Raw genomic sequence first — 16,728 nt, 5'->3', positions numbered from 1 at the left:
CGATGTGTTGGGTTCCCTTTTGGCTTCACATCTGGAGAAGAGCCACGGTGCCATTCCATGAAGAAATGCAAAACAGTTACGCAAAGTCCTCTGATATTGTGAGGGGATCTACCAAAAAATAGCATCAGCATCACTTTTGCCATGAAATGGTGACCTTGGCTTTCGCACAAGGCAGGGGAACGGGAATACCGATGAGCTCAGTACAACCGAGGCACATTTGGGGTCTTCAGGTCAGTCTCCACAGTTGTTTGGAGGAAGATTCGCAACATTCTGGTCTTCTCTGCGAGATACACGGTTGTTTGGGGGAAGATCCACAATATTCTGGTGTTCTCCGTGAAGTCCACGGTTGTTTGGGGGAAGATTCGCAATATTTCGGTCTTCACGAGGTTTTGGGCTTTACAGGCACCAGGCACCAAGAGCACAAATGCACCATATCCACATGGAAAGCCAAGTGCTGTCTGCATGGGTTGAGCGTCAACCACTCCAATTATTTTGCATTAATAATTTTATTCTTTTTTTACTTTGCACTAGTATGGATGACCTATCAAGTGAGCATTAAGAGAGCAAAAATCCTGTGCACTGGGAAGGTAGATCGGGGCCCTTGCATGACACAGATGTCTTGCAGCGAGAAGTATATTGCATTTATGGGATTAAAATGATGCTTTTCATCTTTTTTTTCCCCAACAGCAAAATAGCAGGAGGCAAAATTATCCGCTCCTGAGCGAACTCGCGGCTTAAAATTTTCAGCGCCCGATGTCAAAACTCGGCTCGCAGCTGCAGGCACGTGAGCATCCACGTCCTCAAGGGGGAAAACCAAGAGGAAAACCTCCCCGCCAGGAATAGCTGCAGCTGGAGAAAAGCAGAATTTAGTGCCGTGACGGTCTAGACATCTTGGTGGGAAGCTAAAAAAAAAATAAAATTGCTATTTTGGGAAAAAAAAAACCACCCTGCTTGGCATCTATTGTTCGTGCCAGGATTGAGCCTACCTCTAGCGCACGGCGATTTATTGCGGGGTGTGAGCTTTTTGGCCGAATATATTCCCAGAAGGTGGCAGTCCGGAGCCCAGTTTAATTGCCAAATATCTAACCTGCTGAAATCAAGCCGTTCGTGGAGGCTCTATGGGCGTTGATTTGTTTGGAGAATAGGACTGATAGCCAAATGTAAAAGACAAAAAAAAAAGGATAAAAATGAGAGACAGCTGTTGCCGATAGCGGTGTATTTATCTTGGGGGAACCAAATGCACTTGGGTGCCGTAAATATCCGGGTAAGCGCCTGGCGCCCGCGGGAAAAGCCGGACGGGTGTTTCACGCGGGAGCTTCCAGCCATGAATCTCGGGATAACGGCACAAAGCTGTCAGCCTCATGGATTTATCGGCAGCCCAATGCAGGGAAGGGTCGAAAGCTGCTATTTTATGCATTAATCCTTTCTTGGTTTTTTTCTGGTTTTTATTTTAGGTATTAATCCTCTCTTTTTCTCTCCCCCCACCACCTCTTAAATCAATTTAGCCACGTGAGCTCTTGACCATCGGCATCCAGATGCCGAAAGGAGCGGAGCGTTGCCAAACCCCTGCCAAGCCCTTGCAGAGCCGCTCAAGGCAATGATCAAATCTTGGGCAAAAAGTGAATTTTGGGGGGCTGGGGGGGTCGAGGAGGGCAGGAATTGCAGCCAACTCCCAGGGCGTTCGCCCAGAGGAAAGAAATGGTGAGCAATAAAACCCATAAAGGCTCTTTCATTTCCGGAAGCGGCAGTACTTTAGGTTTTGGCAGTGACCTGAGATCAAAGTATCCTAAATTTCCTTATGAAATAAAATTATTTCAGCTATCGCTGAACTATTGCCATTAAGTTGAAAATGTATTTCCCGAAGAGCTTGCGTCTACCTAAAAGAGTCTCAGATTTATAGGCTGCTTTTTTGCCAGCAATATATTACCTCCTCTTTCAAAAAAAAAAAAAAAAAATAGAAGTTAAAGACTAAGTGGAGACGTTGGTGGTTTTTTTTTTCAGTGTGGTTACTGATGTCTTAAAACATTTAAAAATCAAAGTATTGCAGACAGTTGTCCACCACCCCCCGGGTGAATGTGACCTCTTTGATTAATAAACCAGCCACAAAACCATATTAGAAGTAGAGCTGGATGCAAAAAAAAAATTTAAAAATCACATTGTTGGGCTCTGCGTTAGCGTTTTCAGTGGATAATGTTAATATTAGCTTTGCAAGGTGCAAGTGTTGCTTCCAAATCAGTGGGAAAATGGGGAACATTTTTTTCTAGCTCGTTCAGTAGCTCCTCCCCCACAGCAAAACATGCAATTGATAACGGAGGATTCAACGTGAGAAATCAGAAAATCAGCTTTTCAGGCCTTTCCTCTTCTCTACTCAAAGTTTCAAAATTATCAGAGATACTTGAGGATGTTTTTCCGGCCACAGGAAGGTATTTTTCTGTGTTAAGGAAAGACTGCCTTTTCTAAAGGGTGGGTTTTCAATATATTTTTGTTTAAGATGTGCAATGATGACGTGTTAGTCATGCTCCCTCCGCAGCGGGCTGCAAGTTTTTTATGCCACCGTCTGCACGGAGGGCTTGTGCATGCTGAAGTTTATGATATATGCATTCATTATATGCATATATGTAAGTTAAAATGAAGAAATATAGCTGAGGGGGAAGGGAGAGGCACCTCCAGAGGACGATACATCTCGCTCTGAACTGCCAGCGAGGACAGGTTCACCCTCGGCGGGTGATGCTGCCTCTTCACTGGCCATAAAGTGAATTAGAGAGCGACCCTCTCGCTCTTGAACATCTCGTTTCTATCCGCCAACCGTCACCCTTTTTGCTGGTTTTTACCAAAATGCACCCGTTACCCTGAAAGATGAACACCAGGTTTTTCACAAGCCATTAAAGGAACTCCCTTATGCCACCTCGAGTTCATTAAAAATAAACAGAGTACTATGAAATGGTCAAAAATGGGGAAGAATCCCATTTTTCGAGACATCACCCATTCTTGGTCATTCCTCATGTTTAAGGTTGCTTCCAAGTGGGCTCACATGATGCCTCACCTGAGGATATCAGGAGTGTTCGTGCAAGAAATATCACTGCGCTGCCAAATACTTCTAATTTTTTTAGGAATATTTGGTAGCGAAATTCCCACTATCCGAGCCCAGGAGGGTTTTTGCACTGGGAGCATCCTTTGCTCTCAGCCAAGATGCTGGTTCCCTAAATGCTGACCTCCATACCCCTCCTGGCACCGAGTCACTGAGTTATTGCCCACTAAAAAAGGCCAAATCGAGCCTGTCCTTCTGCTACAACCACTGGCTAAAGCAGATGGAGATTGGATATTTCTGCAAGACAAACCCTGGACCAGAGCAAACCCCTTTTCTCTTCTTCTCCTAAAAAAACCTCTTGATCAATGCACAAGCATAAGGGAGAGGGAGACGCCATGTCGCGCAACGCCAAAAAACTCTTGCCAAGCACCGCTCCAGACAGGACATCTTCTCTGAGTGCGCGGCAAAACAGCATTTATTTACTGAATATGTGCATTTATTTACTCAATATTTGCAAATCCTCCTCCCAGCTCCAGCTCCATAGAAAGGGGGGAGCTGCTACAGTGAATTTCCGATGCGAACAACAATTACCGCTAAATATTCCTCTCCTCTCCGAAGATACCCATCCCTAAAAAGCTCCAGGGATATCTCTGCAACATAAACACGAGAATAAAACCTGCAAGAGCCCGTCAGAGCTTTAGTAGACAAGGTTAATGTACCTTGAACAGCAGCATTAAACAACTTTGTTCTTTTTTTTAAGTGGAGAGCTGAGATACCTACGTACATTTTAAAGTGTTATTTTTATAGAGGGAGACCATTAAAGCACCTTCCAAAACAAACTGGCACAGGGAAACATCAAAGAAGCTTCTTCAAAGTAACCTGAAAATACTCGCGTTTTGTGCAATCCAGCCCCCGGCCCAACAAAAGTTCCCAAAAGAGCAAATTGTGAATTTTTTCGGAGGGCAAATCAAGATGCTTTGAAGTGAAACGTAGCTGAGGAACTCAAAAAAATGAACGAACTTCCTCTTGCCGGACACGGTCCAGGAGAAGTTTCTGATTGCCTTGAGAGTGCTGGCAAAAAGTAGGGAGCGGATTAATTTCCCAACAGTTCTTCGCTGTGAGCAATTAACTGTGAATAATTTATGATCAAAATCTTGCCCGATGCTTTCAAACCTTGCCTTGTGCTCTTCGTTTTCCATCGCAACCTGCTAATCCCCTGAGAGAAGAATGGCTGAGCACCCACATTTCCATCATGCAAACACCAAATCTCAAACCCGTGCCAGTCCCGCAATGGGAAGGTCCCATCCCACAAGGTCCCAGTCCTGCAATGGGAAAGTCCCATCCCACAAGGTCCCAGCCAGGTTCAGAGGAGCTTTTGGGAGGACAAAGAAGATGAGAGTAAATAAACACGATGAGTTTTGGAGAGATGGGCTGGAAGAAGAGGAATAAGTACATGTCTGAGCTGAACGGGGTGCTGGGAAAATGGGAGATTTGTGGGTTTTACACATCTTCTGTCCCACCAGCAAAGGTGACATCAGAGCTGTCGGGCAGCCGAGAAGGAACACGCTCAAAAAGCGTTGCTGAGGCCAAAATTTAACAACCAGCTCCGTTTTTCCACCCCAAACTGACCGCTGCAGTCCTTCACCAATTTCTCAGCCAGCTCAGGTACTGCAAAGTGCAAATCAGACCAAGGCCAGGGCAAACCTGCAACCTCAACGTCGGCGCGTGCCGACAATTCCAGCAAAGACCCCACCACAAACTACGCAACGGCTTTTTGTAACCACGGCCACAGCGACTTTTAATCATGCCTTTTTGGGGGGTTTATTTGGCAAATCGAAGCCCTCAAGCTTCATCCAAATCTCCCAGTGCCCACGCAAGTCATTGCGCCGGGTAAACCCAAAGAGAAACCTGCTTTGTGGTGGGCTGGCAGGAACTGGCCTGAATGGAAACCTCTTTTTGGGGGAGCTCACAGAAATCGGGCTAAGAACAGCAGACCTAACCCGACTGCAGAAAAATGGACACGACGTGCGGGGGAGCGTGCAAAGATTTCCCCACCCGTGGGAAAGCCCCGAGAACAGAGCAATGCCGCGGCGCATCTAATAAAACCCTCTCCTCCCTTAAATCTGCCTCGTTTCTTGCTATATCCTGCCATCACGCTTGCAAATTTTCCCGTTGGGAGAGGGAAAGAAATCCCTCTGGAGCCGGCTGTTTTCCTCCTTCCCATATGGCAGATAAATCAGAGCTCCCGACTCACTGAGTTTCCACTTCGCATCCCTCTCTGGCAAGCTCTCCGGCTCCTCCCGGTCTTACCTCCCCCCTGAATTTCCTTTTAAAATGTAAAATTCCCAATGAGAAATGACCCTACAGACCAGAAGACAAAAACAAGGTTTTCCCTGAGGCGTGCCAGGCTTCCCAGTATCGGTAGAGAGTTGTCCCCATACAAGCCCTAAGCCAAGACACCGAAGATCGCAACGCAAGCCGCTAGATTAATTGCCTCAATTTAAAAATCTTTCATTTGCTCGTTTGAAAGTGATTTTTTTTTCCATATTTCCAGTCAAAAGAGAGGTTTGAGAAGTGACGTGGTGATTTATACAAGCTCCAGCTAGCTAGGGAGTTACAAATAGTTTTGAACTCCTTTAATGATGCTTGACTATGCTGTCTTCTCCATTTATGCTGAATGGTAGACCCTAAGATATGTTCAGCCTGGTCTGAACTCAACACAATGAGGAAATTTGGGACAAAAACGGACTGGGATGTGTTTACGGTGTGAGATACACATACCAAATCTTTCTGCAACTTTTTTTGCACAGTGACAGAAGGAATAACCTGGCCTCAGAGGTGGATCTCTGGGGATGTATGGGCTTCAGGAGGGGGAAAGCTGAAATGGTTTTGCATCTGGAAAACGTCTGGACACTCATACGAGGTGGAAAAGGCCAAGGGGAACCAAGTTATTTCTCAGAAGATGTCTTCAGGATAGATAATTTCTATCATTAACCACTTAAAGCGATGCCAGCTTTCTATTCCAGAAGGTAATTAGGTGGACACCCATCATCACGTCTTTAGTAGGAGGTGCCTGGACACTGTTGGCATAATTTGCTGAACAGGCTGGGTTTAGTCTTCTCGCTGGAGAAGCTTCCCAAGCCAGGTTGTGCTTGTGTCCTCCACAGGCTCAGTTTCCTCCAAGGGGAACGACCCAACGCGCCCAAAGTACGTCGCAGGGCACTGAGCCCTTCCACACAAGCACCGGGCAGCTTACATCAAAATACTATTGGACAGAGGGCATCGAGTCAGGGGGGACCTCCCCAAAAAGAGGTCCTTGCAGTGATCCCAAGCCCCCGTAAACCCACCAGAGAAGTAACTTTAAAGTGAACCCAACCAGTACCTCTACCAAAAAGGGGACAAAACCAGACTAATGACAATTTCAGCTGCTTCAGCACATCCTTAATCCTGGGGGGTGGTTTTTGGCCAAGGGAAGGTCACCAGCAAGAATCAGGGCTGAAGGGGCAGCCTGGGGGGAATAACCCTGCCGTTGTTGGCTGCTGTTTATTAAAATGGACTTTCAGAGGAGGCAAGACCCAAAAGAAAAGACTCAAAGCAAAGATGCTCTGCTCCACCGTGGACTGAATGAAGCTTTTGGGTTTTCCCCTGAGATGGCCCCGCCCTAAATATAACCAGTTTAGGAAGAAAGCAGGCACTTTTTCAGGATATTTGCACAAACTGAAGGTGGCACCTCCATTTTCAGCGACCAAAGATGTCTCTTTGCTCCTTTAGGAGGCAAGTTGCAGCCAAAAGGGTTTTATTTTCTTTGTCACCTGCCGGGTGCCTACGGTTTTGGCACAGATCGAGCACATTTGTCACTCTGTCAAGCCCTAATTTTAGCGATCGGGGTTGACTAAAGGACTGCGAGACCCTTGGTTTCATGTACATCTTATTTTAAGCGCCGCGTTTCAGTTATTTTTAGCCAGTGACCATTTCTCCACATCCTACTGATGTGCCAAAATTTTGCAGTGATCGCAGCACATATTTCAGAGTATTTTTACAAAAATATATCTGTGTTTTCCTCCAGGCTGGCCACGGCTTGTAGGGCTCATAACAACATGTTTTCAACACTTGGGCTTTAAAGCAATATTCCCTGCACAGCCTGATTTCTGAAAAACAAAGGAAAAAACAGCAGAAAACTGTAATTCCCCTCTAAATGCTCACTGCATTTAGGGAAGGGGTGATATGATTCTGGTGTACCCGAAAAGAGCAGAAATTCCCCCAAATAAAGCCCCGCCAGGGTCATGACTTGCCACATCCCACTCGATTAATATCTATAATTGCGCCATTAATATATATAATTGCCTGACTGACACAAAGCGAAGCAGCCTTACCGTTTGGGGGGTGCTCAAGGAGCTGCTGCCCTGCAAGCGTCCTCCCACTGCCACAAAACCAAGGTTTTCTGGGTAGGGATCACAACCTGGGAAAGCACAGGATGAAATATTTGAATATCGAGAGAAAATGACGAAGCGAGAAGGCGCAATATAAAGCAGAGGATGGAGCTTTCTGCACTAGGGAAGGTCTTTCAGCGGCATCAGCGAAGCCACGGTGGGCAAGTCCACTCTTTATGCACTTTTTTTTGCAGGACAGTGAGGAAAATAAGAGGAATCAAGGAAAACTTAGGTGGGAATATCCCCTTGGAGGTGAAAGTAGGGCTGATGGCTGAGCTAGATCAGCCCCCAGGGTTTTGCCCAGGCAGGTTTGAACATCTCCAAGGAAGGACGAAAAATAAATCAGATTTTTAGAGGTCGAACCGAGCTGTGTCCAGAAAACGAAGGCGTGCTCGTTGCCAGTCTATCCGCAAAGGATGAAGGGTGACGCAGTCCCGTCCCGTCCTTTTCGGCTCCTGGAGGGCGCTGAATCCTCGGCGCGGGATCTCACTGAGAGTCAGCGGTACAATCCGGGTCTGAAAAGGAGAAAAAAGGGAAAAAGCAATGAAACAGCATTGCTGTTGGCCGTGCCCCCGTTGCGTCCTGGCTGTTGCCATCCCCCTGGTTAATTATAATCTTCGCTTGAGTGTAAAAGTGCTTTCACACTCGGGCTTCAGATGGCATGAACTACAGAAGAGCCATTAACTCAAAACCAGGGGAGCTCCCAGACGTTACTTAATAAGGAAAAGTCCACACAGAGGTCAGAGATGATGCTGCATCTACCAAGGATCTGGCCTTTACAGAGGCTGAGGTTGGGATTTCTAGACCCATCAAAGCAGATGCAGCGGAAAAACAAAGATGGGCTGAGCAAGGATCAGCATAGCCGTGGGTGTGTTTTGTGTTTGGCTGCAAAAAAAAAGGAATGAAAGAGATAAAATTCCCCAGATCTCTGAACATACATCACCTCTAGCGAGCCCCTCAGATCTCCAATATATGCCTGATAAATGTCCCTCAATATACATCACCTCCAGATATTACCTCCATGTTAGGTGACAAACATCACCTGAGATCTCTGATATATGTCTGATATATCTACCTTAACATATATCACCTGGTAGAAAGCTCCTCAGATCTCCAATATACGTCTGATATATGCCCCTTGACACACATAATCTCCACCGAGCTCCTCAGATATTCAGTATACACCTGATATATCTACCTTGATATAAATCACCTCTAGACAGCTCCTCACCAATATACATCTGACATATACGTCTCTGATATATGTCACCGGACTGGAGCTCCTCAAATCTCCACCTGATACATCTAGCATGACGTACATCACCTCTAGAGAGCTCCTCAGTTCTCCAATATATACCTGATATATGTCCCTTGATACACATCATCCTCAGATCTTCAATATACAGCTGATATATCTACCTTCGTATATATAACCTGGCACAGAGCTCCTCAGATTGCTGATATGTCTAGTGTGTATATGTATACACACACCTCGATCTGCTGAGCCGCTCAGATTCGAATGTACATCTGATATATGCACCTCTAGACACACACCACCTCTAGAGAGCTCCTCAGATCCCAAATATTCATCTGATAGCTCTACATTGATTCACACCACCTCCAGAGAGCTCCTCAGATCCCCAATATACATCTGATATCTCTACCATGATTCACACCACCTCTAGAGAGCTCCTCAGGTCTCCAAGGCGCATAGGATATCTCTACCATGATACACATCACCTCCAGAGAGCTCCTCAGGTCTCCAAGGCACCTAGGATATCTCTACCACGATACACATCACCTCCAGAGAGCTCCTCAGGTCTCCAAGGCACATAGGGTATCTCTACCATGATACACATCACCTCCAGAGAGCTCCTCAGCTCTCCAAGGCACACCTGAGGGATGCATCTCTGCTATGCGTCACCTGCAGAGAGCCATGCCTCGCATGGTGAGGCCGTACGGGAGATCCATGAGAACCATTTCCACTGGTTTTAATTCCACCCCAAACTCTTTGCGATAACAACACTCGCACTTCTGTGCCCTCACAGCCTCTATCCACCATCACAGCCAGGAGTATGGGTCCAAAAGACAGAGGTATATGGGGAAGCTTGCATAGGAAGTGCCATTTCTGGAACCCTGGATGTCACCGAGGCCATTACCCAAGGAGAGATGTGGAAGCAACTGTGTGATTTCAGGGCAAAATGGGGCAGAAACCCCCGAATATGGAGAACTTGGTGAAAGGGGCAAAAGGTCAGGAGGCCCCTTGACTTCTCGGTCCTGCTGAGAGGTTTACAGACCTCATCTGGATTATGCTAAATGCTCAGAAGAGGCTCGAGTCCAAAACTCTTCCACTGCATCAGCAGCTGAAACATCTTTACGGGTATTTATGATCAGGAGTAAAAAACCTACGGGCTCGTGCCTTGGAAGAGCATGCATAGGCTGACACCAAATATGCATCGACGACCTGGGATTTGATTTGCATTGGATTTGTCCTGACAATGTGATGAAAAAGCTCATGTTTTGCAGCAATCTTTCATCCCCGCAAAGGCTTTTTTCCGCCTCATGCAGGAGACTTTTGCCATCCGGGCTCGCGATGTGAACAAAACATGAGGAGTGGAGGAAAAGGAGTGGCTAAATAACGCTCTGCCAGTGCTAAAAGAGCTCTGGTAGACTGATTTCCATCCTTGGAGGTGATCAGGGCTGAGGTCTTGGATGCAGGTAGGACAAATATAGGGGTTTGTGCAGCTGCTGCACAAAAGATGCCATTTCCATCCCTATCACAAAGAGCACCAAGAGTCAACCCCATCAGGGACATCTCTCTGAACACCCTTGCAGAGGGAGATGAGTCTTTTTGAGCCAGCACGCACACTTGTAGCGACTTCAAAAGGCATCCTTTGAAGTTTAGCAGAGGCCTTTGAAGTCCTCCTGATGCGAGAGGCAGTGGAGGAGGTGCCTCCTTCAAGATGCTCCACCGTGGGCGACGTCAGCTAGCAAGATACACGGTGTCCTGGGCACTCATGGTTGCATGAAGCAGCTGCCTGAGGGTCATAAACGAGACACCATTTATGACAAGCCATCAATTCCCCAAAATGACCTAATCCATCCCCCCAAATGCCCTAAATCCTGATCTACTTGGCCCAAACAACACTCAACAGCAGAGATGGGAAGCCAGCCTGTACCCAAGGTTGCAAAAAGCCAAGGGGCATCCCTGTTAATAAAGATTTAATTAAGTGTAAAGGAATGCTAATAAAGCTGATATTTAGGAAAAAAATATATCAGGATTTTTGTAAAAAGTCTAGGATTTTAAAGCAAGAGGGCTTTTCCCATCGCGTCGCCTTGTTTCCAACATAAGCGGATCGTGATGCTTCCAACCTCATCATGTTTAATTGTGACTATGATATTTTAATAAATTTAATGCCAGCTCCTCGGACTTCAGTGGGAACAACGAAGGGTGAAATCCCTAATAACGCTGCTGGGTTTTGCTGAATTATTTTTATACCTCATGCTATGCCCAGGAGCAAGCTGTACTGACCCCAAACTCTACAGCCATGGGGACAACCGATGAAACCCTGCACGTGTGAAAAATAGGACAAAGGCAGAAATCAATGCTTGAATTTCAGTGTAACTCTTTAAGGAGCTCCAAGGGGCGATCACGACTCTCCAGGCACTTTGGCAACACCCGTTGCCATCTGTAATGAGGACCACGGCAATAAAAACCTTTTGATTTTGCTGGGTTTTTTTTTCCCCCCACGGTGCAATTTCTGTAGCATCTCCAGCCTCTGAATAAAGGCTGGGGCTGGATGTTGGGGATGCTTGAAGGTGCAATAAAGTTTTTGCATCCTTCTGCCTCCCCAGTCCCGCAAGTTAACCCTGGTGATGATCTCCTTGCCCAAAGAGCGTGAAAAGGTGCAAGACGTGCCCGTCCGCACGCAGCATTTCTGCATTTCTGCAGAAGCAAAGCTGTTTTGCCGCAAAAAACGGTCCGGGAGACGCGAGTCCATCGGTGGAGACCCTCTATAGGTGATTTGCATTATCCAACGGGAGCACATATGGAAAGATCGGACACACACAAACACACACACACACCCCCCAGCCACGCACATGTGTGCACATCTGGGCCCACGGAACAAAAGCGGCCTCACTACGCCGCGCCGATAAATAATGGAAAGCCAAAGTGCCCGGCAGAAGCTCGGCCTCGGGCAAGATGGGAGGAAAATTCGGTACCCATGAGGTCTGGAACAGTGGGATTAATAACACATCAATTTTAATGCAGGGGGGGGTGCGGGGTGGGGTTTTTTTCCCCTTTCCTTTTTTTTTTTTTTTTTTTTCCCTGCTTCACAAACAGCAAAGTGAATGTTTGAGCATCTCGGCGGGGGGTTAATGAGGACTCTGATTAGTTATTCAGATTTGCTGCTGCTGCCTCCATCCATCCTTGGATGGGGGAATAACGGGAAAAGGGTTGTAGAAAAAGCTCTTAAAAGACTACCCTGCTTGGCTTCCGCAGCTCAGGCGGATGCGGGTTTCAGGGGGCTGCGAGGGTCCCCACACCCAAAATCCTCGCGCCAGCTTTGGGGCGGAAAAGTGCGTTTTCCCATCGTTTGGGCGGGATGCAAAAAGCTGCTGCGTGTCAGGCTGATTCCTATAAAGGCTCAAGGGAAAATATTTGGATTTGTGGGGTTTGCTTCACGTGAAAAACAACTTCTTGGGTGCTTTCAATAAAATTTGTGCGTATTTATGGTCAGAAATGACCAAAAATGGTGGACGCACGGATGACGGTTGCAAGGGTGCATGGATGAAGAGCCACAAGGATGCATAGACGCGTGGATGCAAGGATGGAAGGAAGGATGGACCATCCCATAAGCCACCACTGGGCTGCAAAAATGAAACATCTTCCACTGTTGCAGTATTTTACCCAGCATCCCATAACAGTCTAAGAGAGCGCTTTATGTCCTTGCACAAAAGCAAGGAGCTCCCCTCTTTGCTCCTTGGCCCAGAAATATTTTAAGCAGGTGGGGCTCACCCACTGCTGGTGGGTTCTTTCCAGGTTTAGGCTTTTGTTCTTTACCTGCGTCGAAAAAAAAAAAAAAAAAAGGCAACCTGAGAAAAACAGATGGCAAGTACCAAAATGATGCTGCAAAAAGGCTTAAAGGGTGGAGCCAGAGCAGCGTTTCGTGGCGCTGCAAAGGGGGCTTGTCAAAGAAACCCTTAGGATTTGCGTCATCAAGAGGAAATATTTTAAGGATGGACGAGGTGGTGACAGCACTCTGTCAATGGCGAATTCACCCCAGCGCTGAACACCAGCGCTTTGTTTCTAGTTGGGTCTAGAGTTGGCTCTTGCTCCAAGCATCACTCAACTTAGCATTCAACACGGGGTTTTTTGGGGATAAACACCCTGGTATTTGTGCCACTCCCCACAAGGCCTGCCAGGATCTCAAAAGACAACTGGAGTTAGCCACCCCATTTTGCAGACACCGGGGCTCTCCAACCCAAACAGGCTCTTTTCCCTGGGACCACCTCCATATGCTTCGTTTGAAACGGCGCATTAATTGCTCTGAATTAACAGCTCCAGCTGGAGGAGCAAACAAGCAATTTGCAACCTTAAGATAACGCCCAACTTATCTCAAGTGATTTAAGTTGGGGATTTTTTTGGAGGGGAAATCTTCTCTTTCTGGTCAGAAATGCACCGCTCAGAGCTTGGCGAAAATCACGCATCCCAGAGGATTAATGCACCCATTTAGCAGACGTGGCTGTCAGCCTATAGCCCCAGGAGGAGGTGGGATGGTAAGAAAAAAAAAGAAGAAATAAGAAATCTCCACATTCGGCTTTACCTTAGAGACAGGAGAAATATAATCCATTCTCTTGACTGCTGGGCAACCCAATGATTGCAGGAGGGCTCATGAATATTTTCTCCCCAACACACTTTTTTTTTTCATATTACATTTCCATTTTGTTTCAAAATATTCACGCTCCAAAAAAAAAAACCCAACACTTTCAAGCTTTATCTCTTTGCCCTCTTTCATCTCTTTTCCCCTCTTCTTTTTTCATTTGCTGCTAGATAGACGAGGTGAGAAAGAAAGATCGTGACGATGATTTGTTTACAAGCTTGGATCTTCAACATGGATAGATTTTTTTTTTTTAATTGGCATTTTCACCACTGTAAATCCTTTCCAATATCACCCAGGGTGTGGGATTCAAGAAGCAAAGTCCATCCCCACCTTCCCACCCTGTCATGCCTGGTTTCAAGAGGAACAAATGGCGCTGGCAGTGAAAAGGACACTACAGAAATGTTATTTCTCCCGTGGGAATGCTTAACTGCTTTGGAAATGCAAGAAAAGCTTTCTATGATTAGGACCAAGTGTCTGCTGCCAGATGGAGTGGAAACTCCTCTGGCTGCTCCAACCAAGGTTGAGTTCATCGCCCCCCAACAGCTTTCCAAGGTTGGGTCCCATCAGATGACCAGTGTTGTGGAGGGAGTCATGGTCCTCCAACAAGGTCTTCTGCTGAAGTCGGGACAGTTCGTCTCCGTTTTACAGGGGAAAAGGGGTTTAATTGTGCCTTGAAGACACTAAGGCGGGACAGCGAAATGCAACAACGCATCCTTATCCAACGACAGGAGGCACCTCCAAAATACAGACCCAACGTTGGAGGCCGTGGGCAACTCTGCTGGGACTCGGGCAGCCTTGGATGCCTGGATCCTCGTGGCCAAGCCACGCTACCTGGCGTCCTCCTGGCTCACGTACGAAGCGACAGGAGAAGCGATAAAACACTTTGGCACCTTCCCTGGGCATGGCAGCCCTCAAGAAAAGACCAAAATTCAAGGGCGGCAGCCTGACACCACACTATTCCCAGCGCACCCTGTTACGCAGATTAATCCTTCTTGATGGAGAATTACAATTAGGGCTCCGTCTTAAGGAGATATCAGCAATCAGATATCTTATCAAATGCCACCTCAATTATTCAAATAATCCCTGGCTCTTAGATTTGGGTGCTGTTTAGGGAAAGCGGTCCGATTAATGTGCCGACACTTCCCCATCACGTCCGACATCCTCAACTTCACGTCTGATTACGGAATTTGCATTCAATTTAATTTTTTCCATCTGGAGTAAATGAATAATCCGAGTACCTACCCCAGCCTTAATTACATTTGTTAAATTAAAAACCCGGGATGTGAGAAATTTAAATGCATGTAGCTCCGCGGCCAGACAAACCTGCACGTTCAACCTGCCGCAGCCCTGCCATCTCCTGCTCCAATTTCTCTTCCTTCCCCACAGCCAGGCATCAAAGAAATTACAACTAGAAAACAAAAATTCTTTCTAAACGATGAAACAATAGATGATCTTTTGACATTTCCAGCGCTGTTTGCAGGGGAACGAGATAAAATGTAATAAATTCATATACTTCTGTGTCTTTCTTGGCTCCAGCAGCTAAAATTTCCATCTCTTTATGCAGGAGTCCTGGGGAGCAGAAATCCTTGATAATGCCAAACAATTCGACACTTTATTTTCTCTTTACTCCACACCACGCAAAACACAGGCTTCAAGCTGCCAGCTGCTGGGAGTGAAACCAGATGCCACATCCCTTTTCCATATGGAAACAGAAATCGCCCCGTCTGGGGGCGCGCGCGTGCTCCCCTCGGCCGCAGCCCTCCGTGACCCCGGGGTTGCTACCGGCACGCGGCAAAACCTCTCCCCAACAGCAAAAAAAATCATTGCAATGGTAAAATTGTCATTTTTTTGCACTCAAGCTGGTTGAGGCCAGATTCTGGTACCATCAGCCCTGGAGAACAGCAGGGAAGATTTGCCCCAAGACACCAAATTTCCTGATTTTCAAATACAAAGGTAAACAGCAGGGGTGGAAAGAAAACCACTGAACTTGACCTTTTTTTAAATAGCTTTGCAGAAGCTCGCTAAATTCCCCTTCTTTTGGAGGAGATGAAACTTAAAAGGCTGGAATTAATAGGTGTCTCAAAGTGGTGGTGAGAAGTGTCCGAATAATTAAAGAATAATTAAACATAAATGGAAAAATAAAGCATTTCCAGCTCTGGCCATTTTAGGAGCAATATATCGCGTGATGGGAAATGCCAAAGAAATATATTTGGGTGTTGATCTAGATGTCAGCAACAACGAAAAAACTGAGGAAAGTCTGTTCTTAACCCTCCTAAAGACTGAATTAAATAACTTATGTGTGAGTGAGTGCAATGGTAATAATCCCCCCACTTTGAGGCTTGCAAGACCGGTAATAAAACACGGCTAAAAATATTCAGGAAAGCCACGCTCGGGTAAAGTGAGACAGGTGAGAGCAGAGCTGAAAATAGCTTTTCCCTTTGCTCCCAGCATGCTCACAGCTCAGGCGACATTTCTGCACTCCAGGGGAGCTGGATTTGACTCCCTACCCCCAAAAAAACAAACCCCTCGGAGGGGTGTAACAAAGGGTTGTCCGCTCCCAGGCCCAGCGGCAGGATTGAACCATCAGAGAAATCCCCTCCAAGCAAGCAGCTCGGATGCTGCCTGATGGACGTTGCGGTTCCTCATCCTTTCTGGCTTTCTTCTGCTTTGTTTTGAGTTAACAGTTCTGGTGCCGGAGGAGAAAACATCATGTTTTAGCAATGAGGTCCCCAGTGAGGCTGTTTAAAAATTAATTAGTGCCATGCAACATATTAGCGATGAATAGTAATTTTAGCTTTTGTACCTACTTCATTGCCTTCTACATCATCGTTATTCCAGCTTTTCTACGGTCCTGCCAGCCAACCAGGAGGGTACCAAAGAAACTGTGGCCCGTGTCTCCTGGAAATACCCCATTCAACAGCAAAGACACATCCCGACGTGTTTTCTGTGGAGCTTTTAAAGACATTAAGGTCATGTTCGCTGAGCTGGCTGGAAGGTAGGAACCTGCTCTGCTCATGAAGCAGGTTCCCATTGTCCCAAAACTGCAGTTGTCCAAGGATATGAACCTGGCTAGACCCCTCATGGCTCCTACACAAGGTAGGTGTTGTGGTATGGAGGAGGTTGTGAGTCCTGGCTTCATCCAGGATGGAGGACAGAGGTCCTCCCTCCATGGACAGAAGGACACTCCATGGGTGGAGAACCTTCGAGGATGGAGAGCCCCCATCCCCAGGGATGGAGGTCTGTCAACCCCAAGGATGAAGATTGCCCCCCAAACCCAAGGATGGAGAACCCCCCCCAACTCTGAAGGTGAAGATGCTCAAGCCTCAAGGATGGAGCTCCACAAAATACAAGGATGGAGATCCTCCTAACCCCACAGACAGGAATC

Source organism: Leptosomus discolor, chromosome 22, assembly GCF_034619465.1.
Source record: "Leptosomus discolor isolate bLepDis1 chromosome 22, bLepDis1.hap2, whole genome shotgun sequence".
Taxonomy (NCBI): Eukaryota; Metazoa; Chordata; class Aves; order Leptosomiformes; family Leptosomidae; genus Leptosomus; species Leptosomus discolor.
This window is presented reverse-complemented; position numbering follows the sequence as displayed.